Source organism: Aegilops tauschii, chromosome 3 (assembly GCF_002575655.3).
Source record: "Aegilops tauschii subsp. strangulata cultivar AL8/78 chromosome 3, Aet v6.0, whole genome shotgun sequence".
In the NCBI taxonomy this organism is placed as follows: Eukaryota; Viridiplantae; Streptophyta; class Magnoliopsida; order Poales; family Poaceae; genus Aegilops; species Aegilops tauschii.
Window position 1 is genome coordinate 151,438,947 of NC_053037.3, and position 17,019 is coordinate 151,455,965.

Here is a 17,019-nt window from a genome sequence, read left to right on the forward strand (position 1 = left end):
GTTCGCCTTGAATAAAACTCTTCCAGCAAGGCCCAACCTTGGTTTTACCATTTGTCCAGCCTATTTCTTTTCCCTAGGGAGTCGCTCTCTCGAGGGTCATCTTATTTTTAACCCCCCCGGGCCAGTGCTTCTCTAAGTGTTGGTCCGAACTGAGTAGACTGTGGGGCCCCCTCGTGGAAACTCGAGGTCTGGTTTTACTCATAGGATGTCTCATCCGGTGTTGCCCTGAGAACGAGATATGTGCAGCTCCTATCGGGATGTCGGCGCATCGGGCGGCTTTGCTGGTTTTGTTTTACCATTGTCGAAATGTCTTGTAACCAGGATTCCGAGACTGATCGGGTCTTCCTGGGAGAAGGAATATCCTTCGTTGACCATGAGAGCTTATCATGGGCTAAGTTGGGACACCCCTGCAGGGTATTATCTTTCGAAAGCCGTGCCCGCGGTTATGTGGCAGATGGGAATTTGTTAATATCCGGTTGTAGAGAACTTGACACTTGACCTTAATTAAAATGCATCAATCGCGTGTGTAGCCGTGATGGTCTCTTCTCGGCGGAGTCCGGGAAGTGAACACGGTTTCTGGGTTATGTTTGACGTAAGTAGGAGTTCAGGATCACTTCTTGATCATTGCTAGTTTCACGACCGTTCCTTTGCTTCTCTTCTCGCTCTCATCTGCGTAAGTTAGGCACCATACATGCTTAGTCGCTGCTGCAACCTCACCACCTTATCCATTCCTTTCCCTTTAAGCTTTGCTAGTCTTGATACCCATGGTAATTGGATTGCTGAGTCCTCGTGGCTCACAGTTTACTACAACAACAGTTGCAGGTGCAGGTTTTGCGATGATCATGACGCGAGAGCGGTGTTTACTCGTTTTGGAGTTCTCCTTCTGCTTCTTCTTCGATCAGGGGATAGGTTCCAGGTCGGCAGCCTGGGCTAGCAGGGTGGATGTCGTTCGAGTTTCTGTTTATGTTTCATCCATAGTCGGATGTTGATCTCATGTATGATGTATTGATGTATTCTTGCAGCATTGGTATGCCTTGTATGTATCCCCAAATATTATGTAATGTCGATGTAATGATATCCACCTTGCAAAAGCGTTTCAATATGCGGTTCTATCCTTGGTGGGGCCTTCGAGTCTCTTTAGGACAGTATCGCATATTGGGCGTGACAAAAAGATAGCTTCAGTGTGCAGGTTTAAGCACGCTAGTAAAGCAAAACAAGTGGAAAGGTGTGTTAACTGCAACAGGCCTAACATTTAACAACAAGCAAACATAGTCATTCAAACTGGTATTGTGCTGGTTTAAGTACACTGGTTATTGCTAAATAAAAATGGAAAGGCGTGTTAACCAGAAGATGCAACAACCAAATGTAGTCATTCATAGTGATATTGTTGAAACTGGTATTGATGAAATTGAACTGCACAGTTCATACTTTCACATATAGAACATCACGTTGTGAATAACTGGAATAAACAAGGCATACTACGAACAACCAAAGATAGCATTTGAAACTGGACATATGCTAACTACAAACAACTGAACAATCAAAAAACTTTAAAAGAGGCATATGCTAGCTATAATAGGCTTAACAGCAAGGAAATATATACATTCCTATCGGTATGTTCAAAACCGGATTGACGAAATGTACTGCATAGTAAATAATTTCACATATAGAGCATCACATTGTGAACAACTGAAATAAACAAGGCATACTGCAAACAACCAAATATAGCAATTAAAACTAGACATATTCTCACTACACTACAAAAGGGACTCCACAAAACAAATCATGGGTTCCCCCTTGTGAAGAGGCACAACAAAACAAATAATGGGTTTCCTCACTTATCATAGATGGGCGTGTTCCTGTGGGAATGGCACATACCCTGGATGTGCTCCATGTTGTCGTAGATGGGATCCTTCCCCTTGGAAGAGCACGGGTATAGGGTGCCCTCCCTGATGTCGTAGACGGGCTCTTTCCCCTTGGAAGATCAGATATGGGCTCTTTCCCCTTGGAATAGCCGAAGAGGGTGCCCTCCTCGTGGTCGCTGTCGATGAGCTCTAACATGGAAGCTGTGGTTCCCAAGCCAGCGTCATAGAATGTGTCCTTCAGAAATGACAAAAGGGGATCGGCGGTGATGTAGGATGGAAAATTCTTGACAACGAGCCAGAGGAGATCAGCCGCGGGGCCAATGGATGAGATCGACGACAGTTGAACCCGAGGGGTTGGGGTGGGCCACTTAACCTATGACATAGCCCGCCTCAGGCCATCGTTGTCGACGACCTCGATGTCGTAGCTAGCGTCTGCGACGTACCCGCATACTCTAGCCCGCTGATTGAATACCTGCGGCCAGTAATGGTCGTTAGCTTCCTCGGTGATGTCGGGCGAAGAGACCGCGATACACCTCTGTTGGGCCAGTCACTCCTCGAGCTCCACAGGAAGCGTAGCTGGGCTTAGGCTACGACGCTGTGGAGTGGGGGATGGGGATCTGTGGGAAAGGGGGCGTTTGGCAGGCGTCATCTAAGAAACTCAGGGTGGCCTAGGTATGGAGATCCATGGGTAAGCTGCACGGGCAAACCGGCAGATGTTGACATTGGAGGCCTTGCGGCGGCGGTGACCTTGCTATGGGTTCGAGCGAGGGCGGGTGTGTGTGTGCACGCGCGTGTGCTCGAGGAGGTTTTGGTGTGTGTGCGTGGAGGGGGGCGGGGGTGTGTTTGAGGAAATGACGCGGCTACTGAAAATTTTACTATGCAGGAGTCGAATGCAGGAGTGAAATGCCGGGGCTATTGAAAATTTGGATGATGGTGCATCACACATGGTCCGGAAATAACAACCGTGTGTTATGAGACAGAAAAACCCTCGAGGCAGGCATATATTTTCGAGGGATGCAGGCAGGATTGGGAACAAGAAACATCGAACACAGTCGAACACATAATAACCGTGTGTTATCAAACAAAAAAAGTTGTAGGCGGGTAGATATTTTTGAGAGGGGAAGCCGTGGAGCCCATTGTACTGTGTGGATGTGCGTGACAAGCGCACCGGCGTGGCACATGGTTTGTGTGAGTGAACCGTGTCTGTTGCATCATCCGACTTGTCTAATGTTCATAAATTTGGCAAAAAATGATGCGGGAGAGGGTCAGAACACGAACACACTTGCATGTGGACCAAATTTATGTATGAAAAGGGTGGTTTGATGTTCAAATACCAAATGTAACTTCGATGTGGCACCTATTTCACAAAGCTCACGGTATTGCTTGCCCCTTGTGTCGACATGAAGGGAATCCTAAGCTATGAATGCATGCCCCCAACCGAGATTCACCTAGCAAAGTGCGAATTAGAAGCCCCCCCACACACACCCACCCAATTTTAGTCGGCGGGCTAGAGAGGCATCTCACCAAGATGGATCGTAAAATGGACGAAGAATAATCCACCTTGGGCGTACATCCTCTCTCTTGTTGTTGGTCAAAGTGATGGCCGTCCATGCAAACCCAGAGATGGGCTAGCTCGCCAATTATCACGCAAGTAGCTAGTCCCCGAAGACAACCACTGCATGCGTGTGGCCCAAACATATGTATGGAGAGGTGTGTTTTGAATAGACAATGGAACACCTTTGATATGGCACCGTGCTTTCGAACCAGAAATCCCCACACTGAGTGAGGGTTAGGTTGACGATGCATATGTATGTCACACCACACTTCAAGCCGATGACGGGGATTCATGCATGCATGCGTGCATAGTATGCGCTGAAACTTAATTAGGTCTGAATCTCACCATGACCTATACTATGATAACACGAACCAAATGAAGAATCCTCCATGGTAACCTATCTTGTTGTCGGTCAAGGTGATCATGGATGTCCACGCGGGCCCATGAATATATAGGCTTGTCGCCGATAACCACATGAGGGAGTGTACCGTTCGAAGAGAACCACTACATGCATATGTAGGAGGTGATGTGTGCATGCATGTTTGAATACCATTACACAATATTGATGTGGCGCATGCGTCGAAAATCATACAGTCCCCACACAGAGTGAGAACGGCTCATGATGTGCATTGTACTAGCCACTTCGAATCGATGGGAGGGATTCATGCGATGCATGTGTGTGTGCTCAAACTGTATCATGTCATCCCAGAGCATGACCTATATATATATACCATATTACAAACAAAAAAATAATCCCCTCCTAAGTCAAATTAACCTCTCTCGTAGTCAGGTAAAAAGTAGTGATGGACCAAGCGGCCCCATAGATGGAAAGCATCGATATCGCGGATAACCGCTTAAGTGAGTGCGAGAGAACAACCACCATCGCTTTTTATGTGGGCCAAACATATGTTGAATACCCAAAATGCACAACTTTGATGTGCCACATGTGTGAAAAACCGTAAAGTCCCACACAGAGCGAGGTTCATGACGCGTACTACATATGATGGTCCCCTTCCCCCTCTTCGACACATACTATATGCCCCTACCGTAATACGACCCAAAAAGAATCCTCCTCTTTGTGAAATTAATTAACCTCTCCTGATGTAGGTCAAAGTGATGCATGGATCGACGATGGCCTTTTTGGCCCACAGATGGAAGCGTCACACGTGAGTGTCCTAGCTAGGATAACCACCGCCTGCATGCATGTGGCCCAAAGAGGTGTTGTGTGATGTTTGAATAGCCAATTTCACAACTTTGATGTGGCATGTGCCTCGAAAACCGAAAAGTCCCGACACTGAGTGAGGTGTACTTGTTCACGAACACGTACGTATAGTATATACGCTAGTTCCCTCCCACCTCTTTGACACGCACTATATATATACTCCCACCATAACACAAAAAAAGATTCTACCTTGCTGGTCAAATTAACCTCACTACCGGCTGTTTGCCAAAGTGATGGATGACGACCTCGCAGGCCCACAGAAAGCATCACACGCGAGTATCAAGTGTCGTGTATGACAACCATTGACTGCATGTGTCCAAAACATGTATGTAGGAAAGTGTTGTGTAATGTTTTAAATAACGAATTCTCGACTCTAATGTGGCACCTGCCTAACAAAATGGCCAACCCATATGGTGGCTCACAATTCGTAGTGTACTGCGAGCTACCCGCCACCCCCCCCAGACGCACACACCCACACACACACCACGAACCCACCGCAACTATGATGCATGTTAAATTATCCCGTGGTGAGCATATGTTACCAATGGAGGGACGTTTTAATTTCGGAAAAATAGAGATCATTAAGATGTTTTAGTACATTGATTCATTTTCTACAGGTATAATGTGCAAAAATCAAATTTGAGCTACATGCACACGTGACAGTGCACCTAAATGGATTGCAAAAACACATGTGTCTCACTGGGTGCATGTTTACTCCCCGTGCAAGAAATTTCAAACATCGAGAATCTTTATTTTTAAATTCTAGTACATCCAAAACTTATTTGAAGTTCATAACACTTATCATGTTGTCATATGGACACCAATACAAAGTGGCATTGTACTTTTTTGGGTCAAATTTGAGACCAGTTCTGATGTAATCTTTATCTTCTTACAAATAGGAGATTATTAATAATTGGGAACCAATATCCCAAACGGATTATTTATTCGAACCATAAGCGTTTGACCAACAATGGATATGTGCCATGCTTCGGTTAAGCAATAAAGCGGCAGCATTAATCATCTAAATATAAAAACAATATACGTGCCGCCATGCGACCCGTGTGCCGTGCGAGCAGGCGTGAGTTGACGGGATGCATGAGAGCAGTCCGCCGCGCAGGCAGACCAGGAGGCGTGCATGCAGGTGTGTGAATTGACGGAGGTGTGCCCGCTGCGCACTGTCATCGGGAGGGGTGCGAGTAGCTGTGTGAAACGACGGTAGGCATGCCAGCAGTACGGTGCACAGGCTCACTGGGAGGCGAGCCAGCGGTTTGACCACCGCCCGCCTCTCTCCCACTACTCCATATGAATGGTGCGCCCGAGCGGCCGCACCCCCATCCTCGCCACACAAACAATCCTCTCTCTCCGCTTGCATCCTCGACGCCACTCTCATTCCTCAAAGCATTAAGTGTATGAGGATGGCGCCGAAGCACCCCTTCGGAGGGAGTGGTGACGCCGGGTTGTTGAAGTACCGGAGCACAGCATGGAGATGGAGACAGAGGTTGCCGTCACCGCCGGTGAGGTATCGCTGCACCCTGACGTCATCGACGACGTCGAGCTTCCACAGCCGGAGGCGTAGTTCCACACCGACTCTAGTGACGACTCGGGCGACGACCCCGGCGACGACTCCGACGACCACTCCAGCGGCGACTCTGACGATGACGGACAACTGGTTAGTCATCTATACCCATTTGTGTCAAATAGATCCTAGGGTTTCTCTGGTTACTCCTGCGCCCCCTTTTTAGAATAGAAATCCTATGGTTATGTTCTCCCAATCCATGAATCTGAGTATGTTTCGCTAGATCCGTGTAGTGTATTGATTGTTTGAATGGTACAAGTGGTAAGTGATTAGTTGTTTCATCTGTGCAAATGAATTCTGCTAGTAATCCGACTAGGTTTACTGTCCGTGGTAATAATTCCTAGCTAGGACTTGACAATCGATTTCGAATGACCTACATATATGTTTGTGGCATCATTTTCTTCAAGATTGGTCTGTACATAGACGACTGTACTTAAAAATCAAACCATAATCTCTGGATATGTATAAAAAAATAACCATAAATTCCTAATCCTACTTCACGGCATGTAAACATTTATTTGATGCCAAATTTTGGCAACTGCCAAATGTTCGCTAGAGATTAGTTTGTAAACATTAATTTGACGCCACAATTTTTACTATTTGTATAGGTGTTGTCTGACGATGTGGGCAGAAAGGATGAAGATGGCCAGAGGAGGTACAAGAGGCAAATCGCGAGGGAGCTTTATGCGGGAATGCATAACTAGTGTATTAGGAGCTGGGACGACGGCTATCGATGCCCATTTTGAAACCAAAAGCTTCATGACGCGTATGGAAGTATTCTGGCGCATGCAAGAGGACGAGTCGTTGGCTCCTTCAAGCAGAAGTATTCTCACAGGGTGGTGCACGCCGCAAATGCCGAGTACCTGGAGAAGCTTCGGGATCATGCCGGCAGATGAGATGAGATGTGGGATCGAACTATGTACACTTGAATATGCTTAATGACGGATGAACTGTGTACTTATGGTTGAACTATGCTTGTGTACGCTTACTATCTATGTCTGAGTATGTTTAATCTATGTTTACTTATGTCTAAATGTGGGAAATGGATGCAATCAGTTCGGTTGATGGAATCTACCTCCGTCCTGGTTTATTGGCCCCCTATCTAATTTTTGTTAAATTTTGATCAAAGATTTAACTGACAAAATGTTAGGGCAGGTCAGCAAAAAATATATCGTTGGATTCGTATTTGTACATAGTGTTCAATGATATAATTTTTGGTGACATGCATAAACATTTCTGAGTTAAATATTTGCTCAAAATATGGTACAAATTACAAAGGGGACCAATAAACCAGGAAGGAGGTAGTACGTCAATCACACATGGTTCCAAAAATTGGAACCATGTGCAATGACTTTCATTTTACCTGTTGCGTCAATCACACACGGTTGGCTCTAGCAAACCGTTGCCTCCAAAATTCTTTGTGGGACAGAAAACCCTCCCCACCCAATTCAAAAAAGGAAAAAGAAAACCCTCACCATCCCCACGTCACAAAAACCCTCACCCCGCATGCCACCCCCTCCGGTCCTAATTCACACCTGCAAAAGCTCCTCTGCGTTTATGCACTGCACCACCTATCGTGGCGGCAACCACTTAGCTCGACGCCTGCCGCTGTCGCCAGGCTGCAGGCAAACCCCAACTCATTTCGCCACTTCCGCTTGGCGCCGCCTATCGCCATCGACTTTCTCGACGCTGCTTGCGGTCGACCCAGCTCCGCTCGGTTGGGGAATCCGCCGTACTGAGGGTTCTTTCTCATGGACAACAAGGTAACTAATTTAATGAGATATTATCTCATCTCTTATCCTAGTTCATCTGCCTCCTTTAATCACCCGGCGGAAATCACCGTGAATTAATTTTTATTCGAGCTGATTTGAGGGTTTTATTTCATTCATAGAGTGTACAGTGCAGGGACACATCAGGACTTTGCGGCCTCCTCCAGACATTCATGGAGTTCCATCTCACCGTACTAGATGACTTGAGGATGTGAGCGGTATGTTAAATCTCACCCTAAATCGGTTGGCGTGGCCTACTTTCCTGAACATATACTAAATATTGCTACTTTTGGAGAAAAGGTGCCACATGCACCATATAAGTCAAAGGGGATTTTTTTCCCTCTTCTTTCTATATTCGGCAAATTAATGATGTATTGTTCTTTCGATCACTCTCATATTTCCATGGCATCAGAAAGCGCCACTGACAAGGAGACTCCGGAGGTGGAGAACGGGGCTGCCAACAAGCGGAGGCGGGGCGAGCAAGAACCGCAAGCGACTCCAGCAGGCCTAGACTTCATCAGCAGCCTCCCCGATGATATGTTGACAGTCATCATCTCCCTCCTCGCAATCAAACATGGGGCGCGGACAACCGTCCTTTCCCGGCGATGGTGCCCTCTATGAAACTACACCCCTCTCGACCTCATCGACACCCACGAGCTTTGCTATGGCTATCACAAAAGCTTGGATGCGTTCTCCAAGATCCTCGGCAGTCACCTTGGCCCAGCCAGAGGCCTTAGAATGGGCAAGTCCCATTCCAATGGCAAGGACCGAGCCAAGCTTGACGACTGGTTCCGATCCCCCACCCTAGATCAGCTCAAGGAGCTAACTTTTGATGATGGGCATATGTGCTCGCTGCCAACGTCCATGCTCCACCTCGCGCCCATGCTGCGCGTCGCCAAGTTCAGGAACTGCCATTCCCTCCCTTTAATGACGCGCCCGCTCTTATTCTACCATGACTGAAGCACCTCGAGCTCGTCGTCATCTGCCTCCCAAACGGTGATGTGGAGTGGCTACTCCGTGGCTGTACTACACCCGAGTACCTTCGTCTTCAGACGATCAATGGGTTGAGTAGCTTCCACATCACCTCCATGACTCTCCAGACTATTTATGTGTGTTGCTGGTGCGGCAAGAAGACATCACAAGATGTGTACCACGGTATGGTCATTGAGGACACACCTGCACTTGTACTTGATCCAGAAGGTCCAACGAGAATCAATGTCATTTCTGCGTCGGAATTGACGGTGGTGGGCTACTCGTCTGACAAATACTCCGAACTTGTTACCGGATCCACACCCATTCCGGTACAACAGCCGCCTTCTACCTCTCCTTCTACAAATTTGTCAGGACCCCGATTCCAAGTCACATCGATCTAGCTGGTAACACCTCATATCACTTTGCGGCCTCACGCACGGTATTCCCACGGGTGTCGCCTTACCAAGGCCCGGGACCATTTGCGCCTTTTGGCTCACGTATATGATAGTGTCGCTAGCATCCATATGACAGAGAACCCGGGCCGACATGACTAGTCGTGAACCCAAAGTGGCACTAACTTACGGGGACATGCATACATGAATCAACATCGAGCATGTCGTTCAGCAGCGTGCGAATCCGAGTTTTAGCACTGGGCTAACAGGACTCCGGATGTCACCGCGTGACATTTCCCCGAAGGGACAGACACAGGAACGAAGTGAATCACATGCCGGCCAGTCAAGTGTTCCGGAGCAGTAGTGCTGGGCTAGCAGGACTCCGGTGAACCGGGCTGGAGTGGACTACTATGGCTCATGGAAGCACAAGTGTACATTTCCCCATAAGAGAGGCTACCAAGGATAAACAACTAGGTTGTCGGATCCCACACATACCAAGCATTTCAATCATACACACAATATGCTCGATATGTGCAAATACAACATGGCATCACAACAAGACTCTACAACTCAGAGTATTTATTCATTAGGCTCCGAAGAGCGAGATATTACAAACATGGGTCTCATGACCCAACATTCAGAGCATACAAGTCAAAGCACATGCGGAAGCTTAACATGTCTGAGTACAGACATCTACAAATGAAAAAGGCTGAGAAGCCTAACTATTTACTAGATCCTGCCGAGGGCACAAGATCGTAGCTGAGGTATCAAGCTAAACGTCGAAGTCCACACGGAACTACTAGCGAGACTGACGTCTCTCTGCAAAACATAAAATAGGCAAACGTGAGTACAAATGTACCCAGCAAGACTTACATCAGAACTAACTACATATGCATCGGTATCAACAAAGGGGGTAGTGGAGTTTAACTGCAGCAAGCCAGCTTTGACTCAGTGGCTAACCTGAACTACGACTGCAAGCAACTCTTTTGAGGTGGCGCACACGAGTCGACATATTCACCATATCAATACACCACTATGGATCCGCTCCCGTCTCCCTACGAGAAGGCCATCCATAGCACTCACGCTTATCTTGCGCATTTTAGAGTATCCACTTTCACTTGTCTATGAACTGTACAGGCAACCCAGAAGTCCTTTACCGCGGACACGGCTATTCGAATAGATCATATTAACCCTGCAGGGGTGTACTTCTTCACACACGCTCTCGCCACTTACCACCATGTACACGTCGTGTACCTTGGCAACCTTCAAGCGGAAGCCTGGCGAGGGAGTCGACCATGACCTGACTAACCACACAAGTCTCTCGTCCAGGTTTATCGCCTATTCGGGTTCCATCCGCAAGGAGATCCGGCCGGGGTGTCGCTCACGGCCCCAAACGATGTGTGCAGGGTTCCCGAGCCCACCATCCGGGTGCCACTCGGTACACCAGGCCACGTGTGCCTAGTCTATCCCAAGCCCACCTGTACCGGGTGCCACTTGGTAGACTACTAACACTACCTACAAACACCAAAAACTAGTTGCAACTCCTGGACAGAGATCGGGTTGATTAATAAGTCGAGAGGGGTCGAGTTACCGGAACCCAACGTGTGGTAGTAACTGTTCATGGATCACAAACACAGAACTCAGTTCCTGAGGACGGTTTCAATGAGACAACCCACCATGTACTCCTACATGGCCTCTCACCGCTACCTTTACCAAATCGTGTTCACACCCTTAGCTCTCACACAGTAGGACATGTTCACCACTTTCAATTCATCCCCGATGAAACAGACCTGACACAACTCTGAGCAATAGCAGGCATGACAACAAGCATGAATGAGTAGGCACATCAGGGCTCAGTCAACTCCTACTCATGCTAGTGGGTTTCATCTATTTACTGTGGCAATGACAGGTCATGTAGAGGAAAGGGGTTCAACTACCGCAGCATGTAACAGTTGAAACGTTGTTGTCCTAATGCAGTAAAAGAGAGCAAGAGCGAGAGAGTGGGATTGTATCGGAATGAACAAGGGGGTTTTGCTTGCCTGGCACTTCTGAAGATAGCATTGAGTCTTCATTAGTGTCAACGATCACAACGCCGGAACATCGTCTACCGAGAGGGGACAAATACCGGCAACAGAGAAGAAATTCAATCAATGCAATGCACAATATGATGCATGATCATGATATGGCAATATGAATGTGTTCTGGGCTAATGCAAGCTAGAACAGATTGAGATGAGTCCATTTGAACCAAAGATTCAAATGCAAACCCATTTTATAAAGTCATATAAGTGCATTATCTTGTTTCATCTAAACTGCAAGGTTAGGTCGCTCTAACATGCATGAAAATGGTACCGATGGAAAGATTGGATTTTTCTGATCATTTTTCATATATAAATTATTTCATTCTGAGCTATAGATTATTTTCTATGATTTTTTGAAGTTTGGTAGCATTTCTCTGGAATTTCCTATATAAGTATAAATCCAGTAAATGCTTTATAGCGTCAGCATTACGTCACAGTGATGTCAGCAGGGCAACTAGGCGGCCCAGGTCAAACCTGGACGGTGGGGCCCGCATGTCAGTGTCACAGGGGCTAATCCTATTTTAGTTAAACCTAAACTAGGAAATTAGCAGGGGCTGGCCCCACATGTCAATGACCCAGGGGAGGTCAAACCCCTGGTCAACAGGCCTAACACGCCGGCGGTTAGCCGCCGGCGAGGTCAGCGGCGCTCTTGTGCCTCGGGTTTCCTCTACGGGGCACCGTTCAAGGCGTCGTTGGGCTCTACGGGTAGCTGGCGCAACGGCGCGTCCGTTGGTGGCCGTGGTTGGGCCTTGGGTGGCCGGAGTCGACGGCGGCGAGCTCGGTTGCGGCCGCCGGAGTTCAGGCGTGGGTGCGGGCAGCGTTGCGGTGTGCGACCAAGCGAGCTGAGGTGCTAGAAGTGGCCTACGTGATGCGGTGAGTGGGTTGGACGCACCGGGCAGACCATTTGGTCGCCGGAGCGTCATCGGCGGCGAGGGCAAGCGATTGCGCGTTCGGTCACAGGCGGGACGTGGCTATAGCATGCAAACGGGTCAGAGGAAAGGGGGGGTTTGGTTCGGGAGCTCACAGTGGTTGCAGCGGTAGCCTCGTCGAGCTCGGGGAGGGGCTGGTGACGACGGGAGGTCGCCGGCGATCTCGGCGACCGAGAGGTTGAAGACGATGCAGTGACGATGGAGCAGGGCTTCTGGCGAGGCGTGAGTCGGCGGAGGGGACGTGGGCAGTGTTGCGGTTCTTCCGGACGTGTCAGCGAGGCGAGTGGTGGACGGTGGCCGCGGTGACAGCGAGTGGCGGCGACGAGCGCGCTCGGGTGTGCTGCGGGGAGAGGAACAGAGGAGGGGAGAGAGAGCAGCGAGTGAGGGGGGAGGGGAGAGAGGTCTCAGGGCATCTCCGTGGGGCGAGGGGGAAAGGGAGAGCTCGCCAGCGCGAAGCAGGAGGTAGCGCACGGGCGCGTGTGCGCTGTCTCCCTCCTCTGCCTACTGGCAGAGGTTGGGGATGACTGGCACCAGGCCAGTGGGCTGGGCTGTCCACTGGGCCGGCCAGGTAAGCCCAGGTAAATCTCTCTCTCTTCTCTGTTTTCTATTTTTCCTTTTATTTGTTTTGATTTAGTTTTAAGCACTAAATCATTTTGCTTTCTTCTGATAATTTTGCAGGGACTGAAAGGATTATCCCAAAGCCCCTCACAATTTCTCAGAATTATTGGACACATATTCGATATATAGCAAATATAAATCCAATGCAAATAGTTATTGCATTAGCTTCAAATGCCCAAAATAAATATTTATGAGCTCCTAAAAATATTGGTTTGAATTTTAATTCTGGCCAATATTTCCATAGAGAAACATGAACATTTTCTTGGACCTATTTGAAGCAATTTTTATCTTGGTCTTTTCCAAAAATGATTTCAGAGGCTTTCACATGTCCCCATTTCAAATTCATTGAAATTTAAACATGATGCACACATGACTAGCTAGCCTAGAGCAAACCAGAACTAGGGATGTGACAACTCACCCCCACTAAACAAGAATCTCGTCCCGAGATTCAAGCGTAGGGTAAGATGAAAGGGGGAATGCAACTAACATAATCTTCACGATCCAATTGTTCTTCTCGAAGATGTTGATTCATTGCATCATCTTGATCTTGACATCTTTTCTTTCGAGAGCTTCATCCAACTATGATGACGGAAGAGAGGGAAACTCTACAGGATCGATCTTCTTGAAGATCGGGCACTCAAGATCAACTCATGGAGTGAGACGTTGGAACAACTCTTGAGTTGAGACAGTGGATGGAAAGAAACAGATGACAAAGGTTTCAAGTAGCGAGGAGAAATTGACATGACTCCATAACGGAGCACCTTAGGAAAGGTGACTCGTGGAAATATTCCCTTAAGTGGCAAAAAGAATTACTTTTGATACAAAGATTGTTGAAACTCTTTATACCAGCCTAAGGCAATCACAAACGATCGTGTGAACGAATCCGAAAGAATGGCTTACTCATACTAGAAGGAATGATGTGGACTACCTTGTTGAAGAGAACACCATGGATGATATCATCGGGGATGGATGGGACCCATAGTAGGACCACTTTTGAAGATGATCCTAAAATGTAATTACTGAGGTGCAAGCTAGGAACAAAAAGCAAATGCTGGGTATGATTCTGGTAACTGGGGATAACTCAACGAGAGTGATTCCACCGTTGAATGGTTCTAGCATAATCGAGGAAACCGAGGGCACAAGGACCCCTGAGGATCAACTTCTAGAATAAGTTGCACTAAATCCTCATTGGGAAGATGGTTAAACAGCTCAATCAAGATACTACAACGATAGATCTTCCGGCTAGGTGCGTCGGCCACGACATCCACCTTATCGGTTATCGAGAGACCAATATTATAATTCTTGGAAAATGTTCCAACCATCATATCTGCCCGAGATTCAGATCTGGTTGGTGTCTGGATATTCCAGACTCATCAAGTCTAGAAGGAAAAATGGAAGTTTGCAACACAAATCGACAAGATAACGTTGCGAGATTCTCAGGGGATGAACTACGATAGCAAGCTCCAAAACATGAGCTGGTTCTGCTACATACATGTGAGCACGTTGTCCCAGACAAGCATGATCACATGGTAGTCTTATAACAAAACACTACCGAGTTCAGGAGGGGAACCATCATCGCAGATAATGAAGTTCTCAATTAAGCCCGGGTTAGCTCTTAAAAGGAACTCCTTCTCCTTGAACAAATCAGTCAGTGGCTTGGTGTGCTAGGAACACATATAGAATGGAGGTAGCGAGCCTATCAAACCATAGCATACTTCGCACATGCATGACTGACTTGGGATGGTTCCAGAGAGAACAAAAACAATCTTTCTCAGATCCACGGCGACACCTTACATCAAGTGCACATGAATTAAAGAAAGTCACTTCTTTCATCCAAACATATCCTTCATGAGATAGCACGAAGAAAATGCTAGCACAAGTTTCCAACACTAGCTGGATGTTCAATACGAATCATGGAGGAGACAAAATGCTGCTGATGGGCTCAACAGCAACTCATCGGAATTTCCATATCACTGGACTTCCACCATCCTGTGAACATGATGATAGCATTGGTCGGACCAAAAGATGTAATGGTGTATGCTCGAGGAATCAACCACGAGTAAGACAACATTATGAACATTGTTGGTTCTGATTTGATTTGATAATAGCCCATACTCAAATCAAAGTTTGGTTAAGATGATAGGTCCATTAATTGATCACGAGGACCAATCGATGAAGAAATCATCTTTCTACAACAACGCACAAAAAGATATCCCTTAAAATGAACTAAGCCAGGCAAGCTTTTATCTTCCAACTCTCCAAGTTGCTGTTCAGCTTAACCAACTAGCTCAGGGGTATCCAACACAGATTCTTGGAGAAAGAGTGGTTTATTGGAAAACCATTTGATCACAAGCTCAACATAGCGGTCAGGTGACAACCTGGTGATACTTCTGAGAAGATATTCGGAAAATCACGAACCACCGATATGTTACTAAGCTCGAGAACAATCTTGCTTTTCAGGGCAAGACGATATGACCAAGAGAGTGATGGATTGACACAATCCTATGTCATTAATCGAGGAGTGCACCAGGGAAAATGGACTAGGTCGCACGATAAATCTTAGGATGATGATTCAATAACCAGCACGCTAAGAATGAGAGTATTGCCATTAACTACCAAGCAACGAGTTGCTCAGAGTATTGATTTCACACATCACGGTTCACCTGTCGGTATTCCGGTTGTGACAACACGGGACCGAGGAATGAATAATGATGGCGAGGAGTATCACTGCGTCAAGAATTCATAAGAGGTGGTGCAATTCTCATGACACTCTCGACATAAAGATGGTAACGCGCCAAGGTAGAGCAGAGAAAAAGCTGGATTGGCATTTTGGTCTGCGGAATACAATTGCTTTGACCCAATCCTAGATATGGACGAGGTACCGGAGTTTGTTTCTCCTAGTCATTCCAGAATAGAATGGCTTGACAGACCACAAGAATAATAGGCATCGATGAACACGATCGCACCCATACCCTTGACTATCAATTGATAGATGAAGGTCGGAATACAACTAAAGAGGGGCAACCCCAAAGAACATATGATTATCTGAGTTGTGGATGCATGGATTAGTATGTCGAACAAGTTCAACATATTTCTTCCGGATAACCCATGCAGAAGAAGAAGGACTGGCAGATTCACAATGTGAATGGAGAACTCATCAAGAGCACTCTAGTTGTGATCTTTTGATTCAACAGAACTTCTGCCATAAGCAGTTCATGATATTTGGAAAAGGATATACCATGAACCTCGAGGACTATTGCAAGGTTACTAATATCCTAAAGGAACTAGCAACACTATCAACATGAAGTAAGTAGGGCAAATCTCAAGTTCAGAAACCCAACAGTAGAATACCTATTACTAAGTAGCATCACGGGATGCTTTCGAGAATGATGGCCAGAATCATCACACTGGGAACACAAAACATCGCTAGATTACTAGGTGACTCCCTAGAACACCTAGGGTGATAATAATAGCTCCAACATATATGTCGAGGCAATAGAGTACCTCAACTCATTGATTAGTGTGGTTAATCTGGCCCAAAGGAACATCGGAAATGGAAAGAAGGAATTTGCAAATGCATCAGACTATTTAGAAACCTGGGATGACTCGGACAGCATAACGGCTGTAAATGCTCAAAGGATTTGAGACATCCTGCAAAAATGGTGGCATAACCATTCAGAATCACGAAATCAAGGTTCCGAGATCAACTGTGAACACACGGAAGTAGTAGAAACTGAACTGGGGCTTGAAACCAACAATCCTATAAGTCTACGGATTAGTAACACGTGATCCTGATAGAAAGATGAGAAGCCTAGTTCTTAATCCCCGCAGAAAAGAAGAGGCTGACTCAGATCAGAAGGGCATAAGGTATAAGGAGTAAAAAGAGCCTTACATTCCCTTCCACAATCAATTCCCTTACACAACTAAAGCATTTCTAGACTCAACTTCGACCAGTTTGGCTTGGTAATCCTACAGGCAGCCTGGCTCTGATACCAAAGCTGTTAGGACCCCGATTCCAAGTCACATCGATCTAGCTGGTAA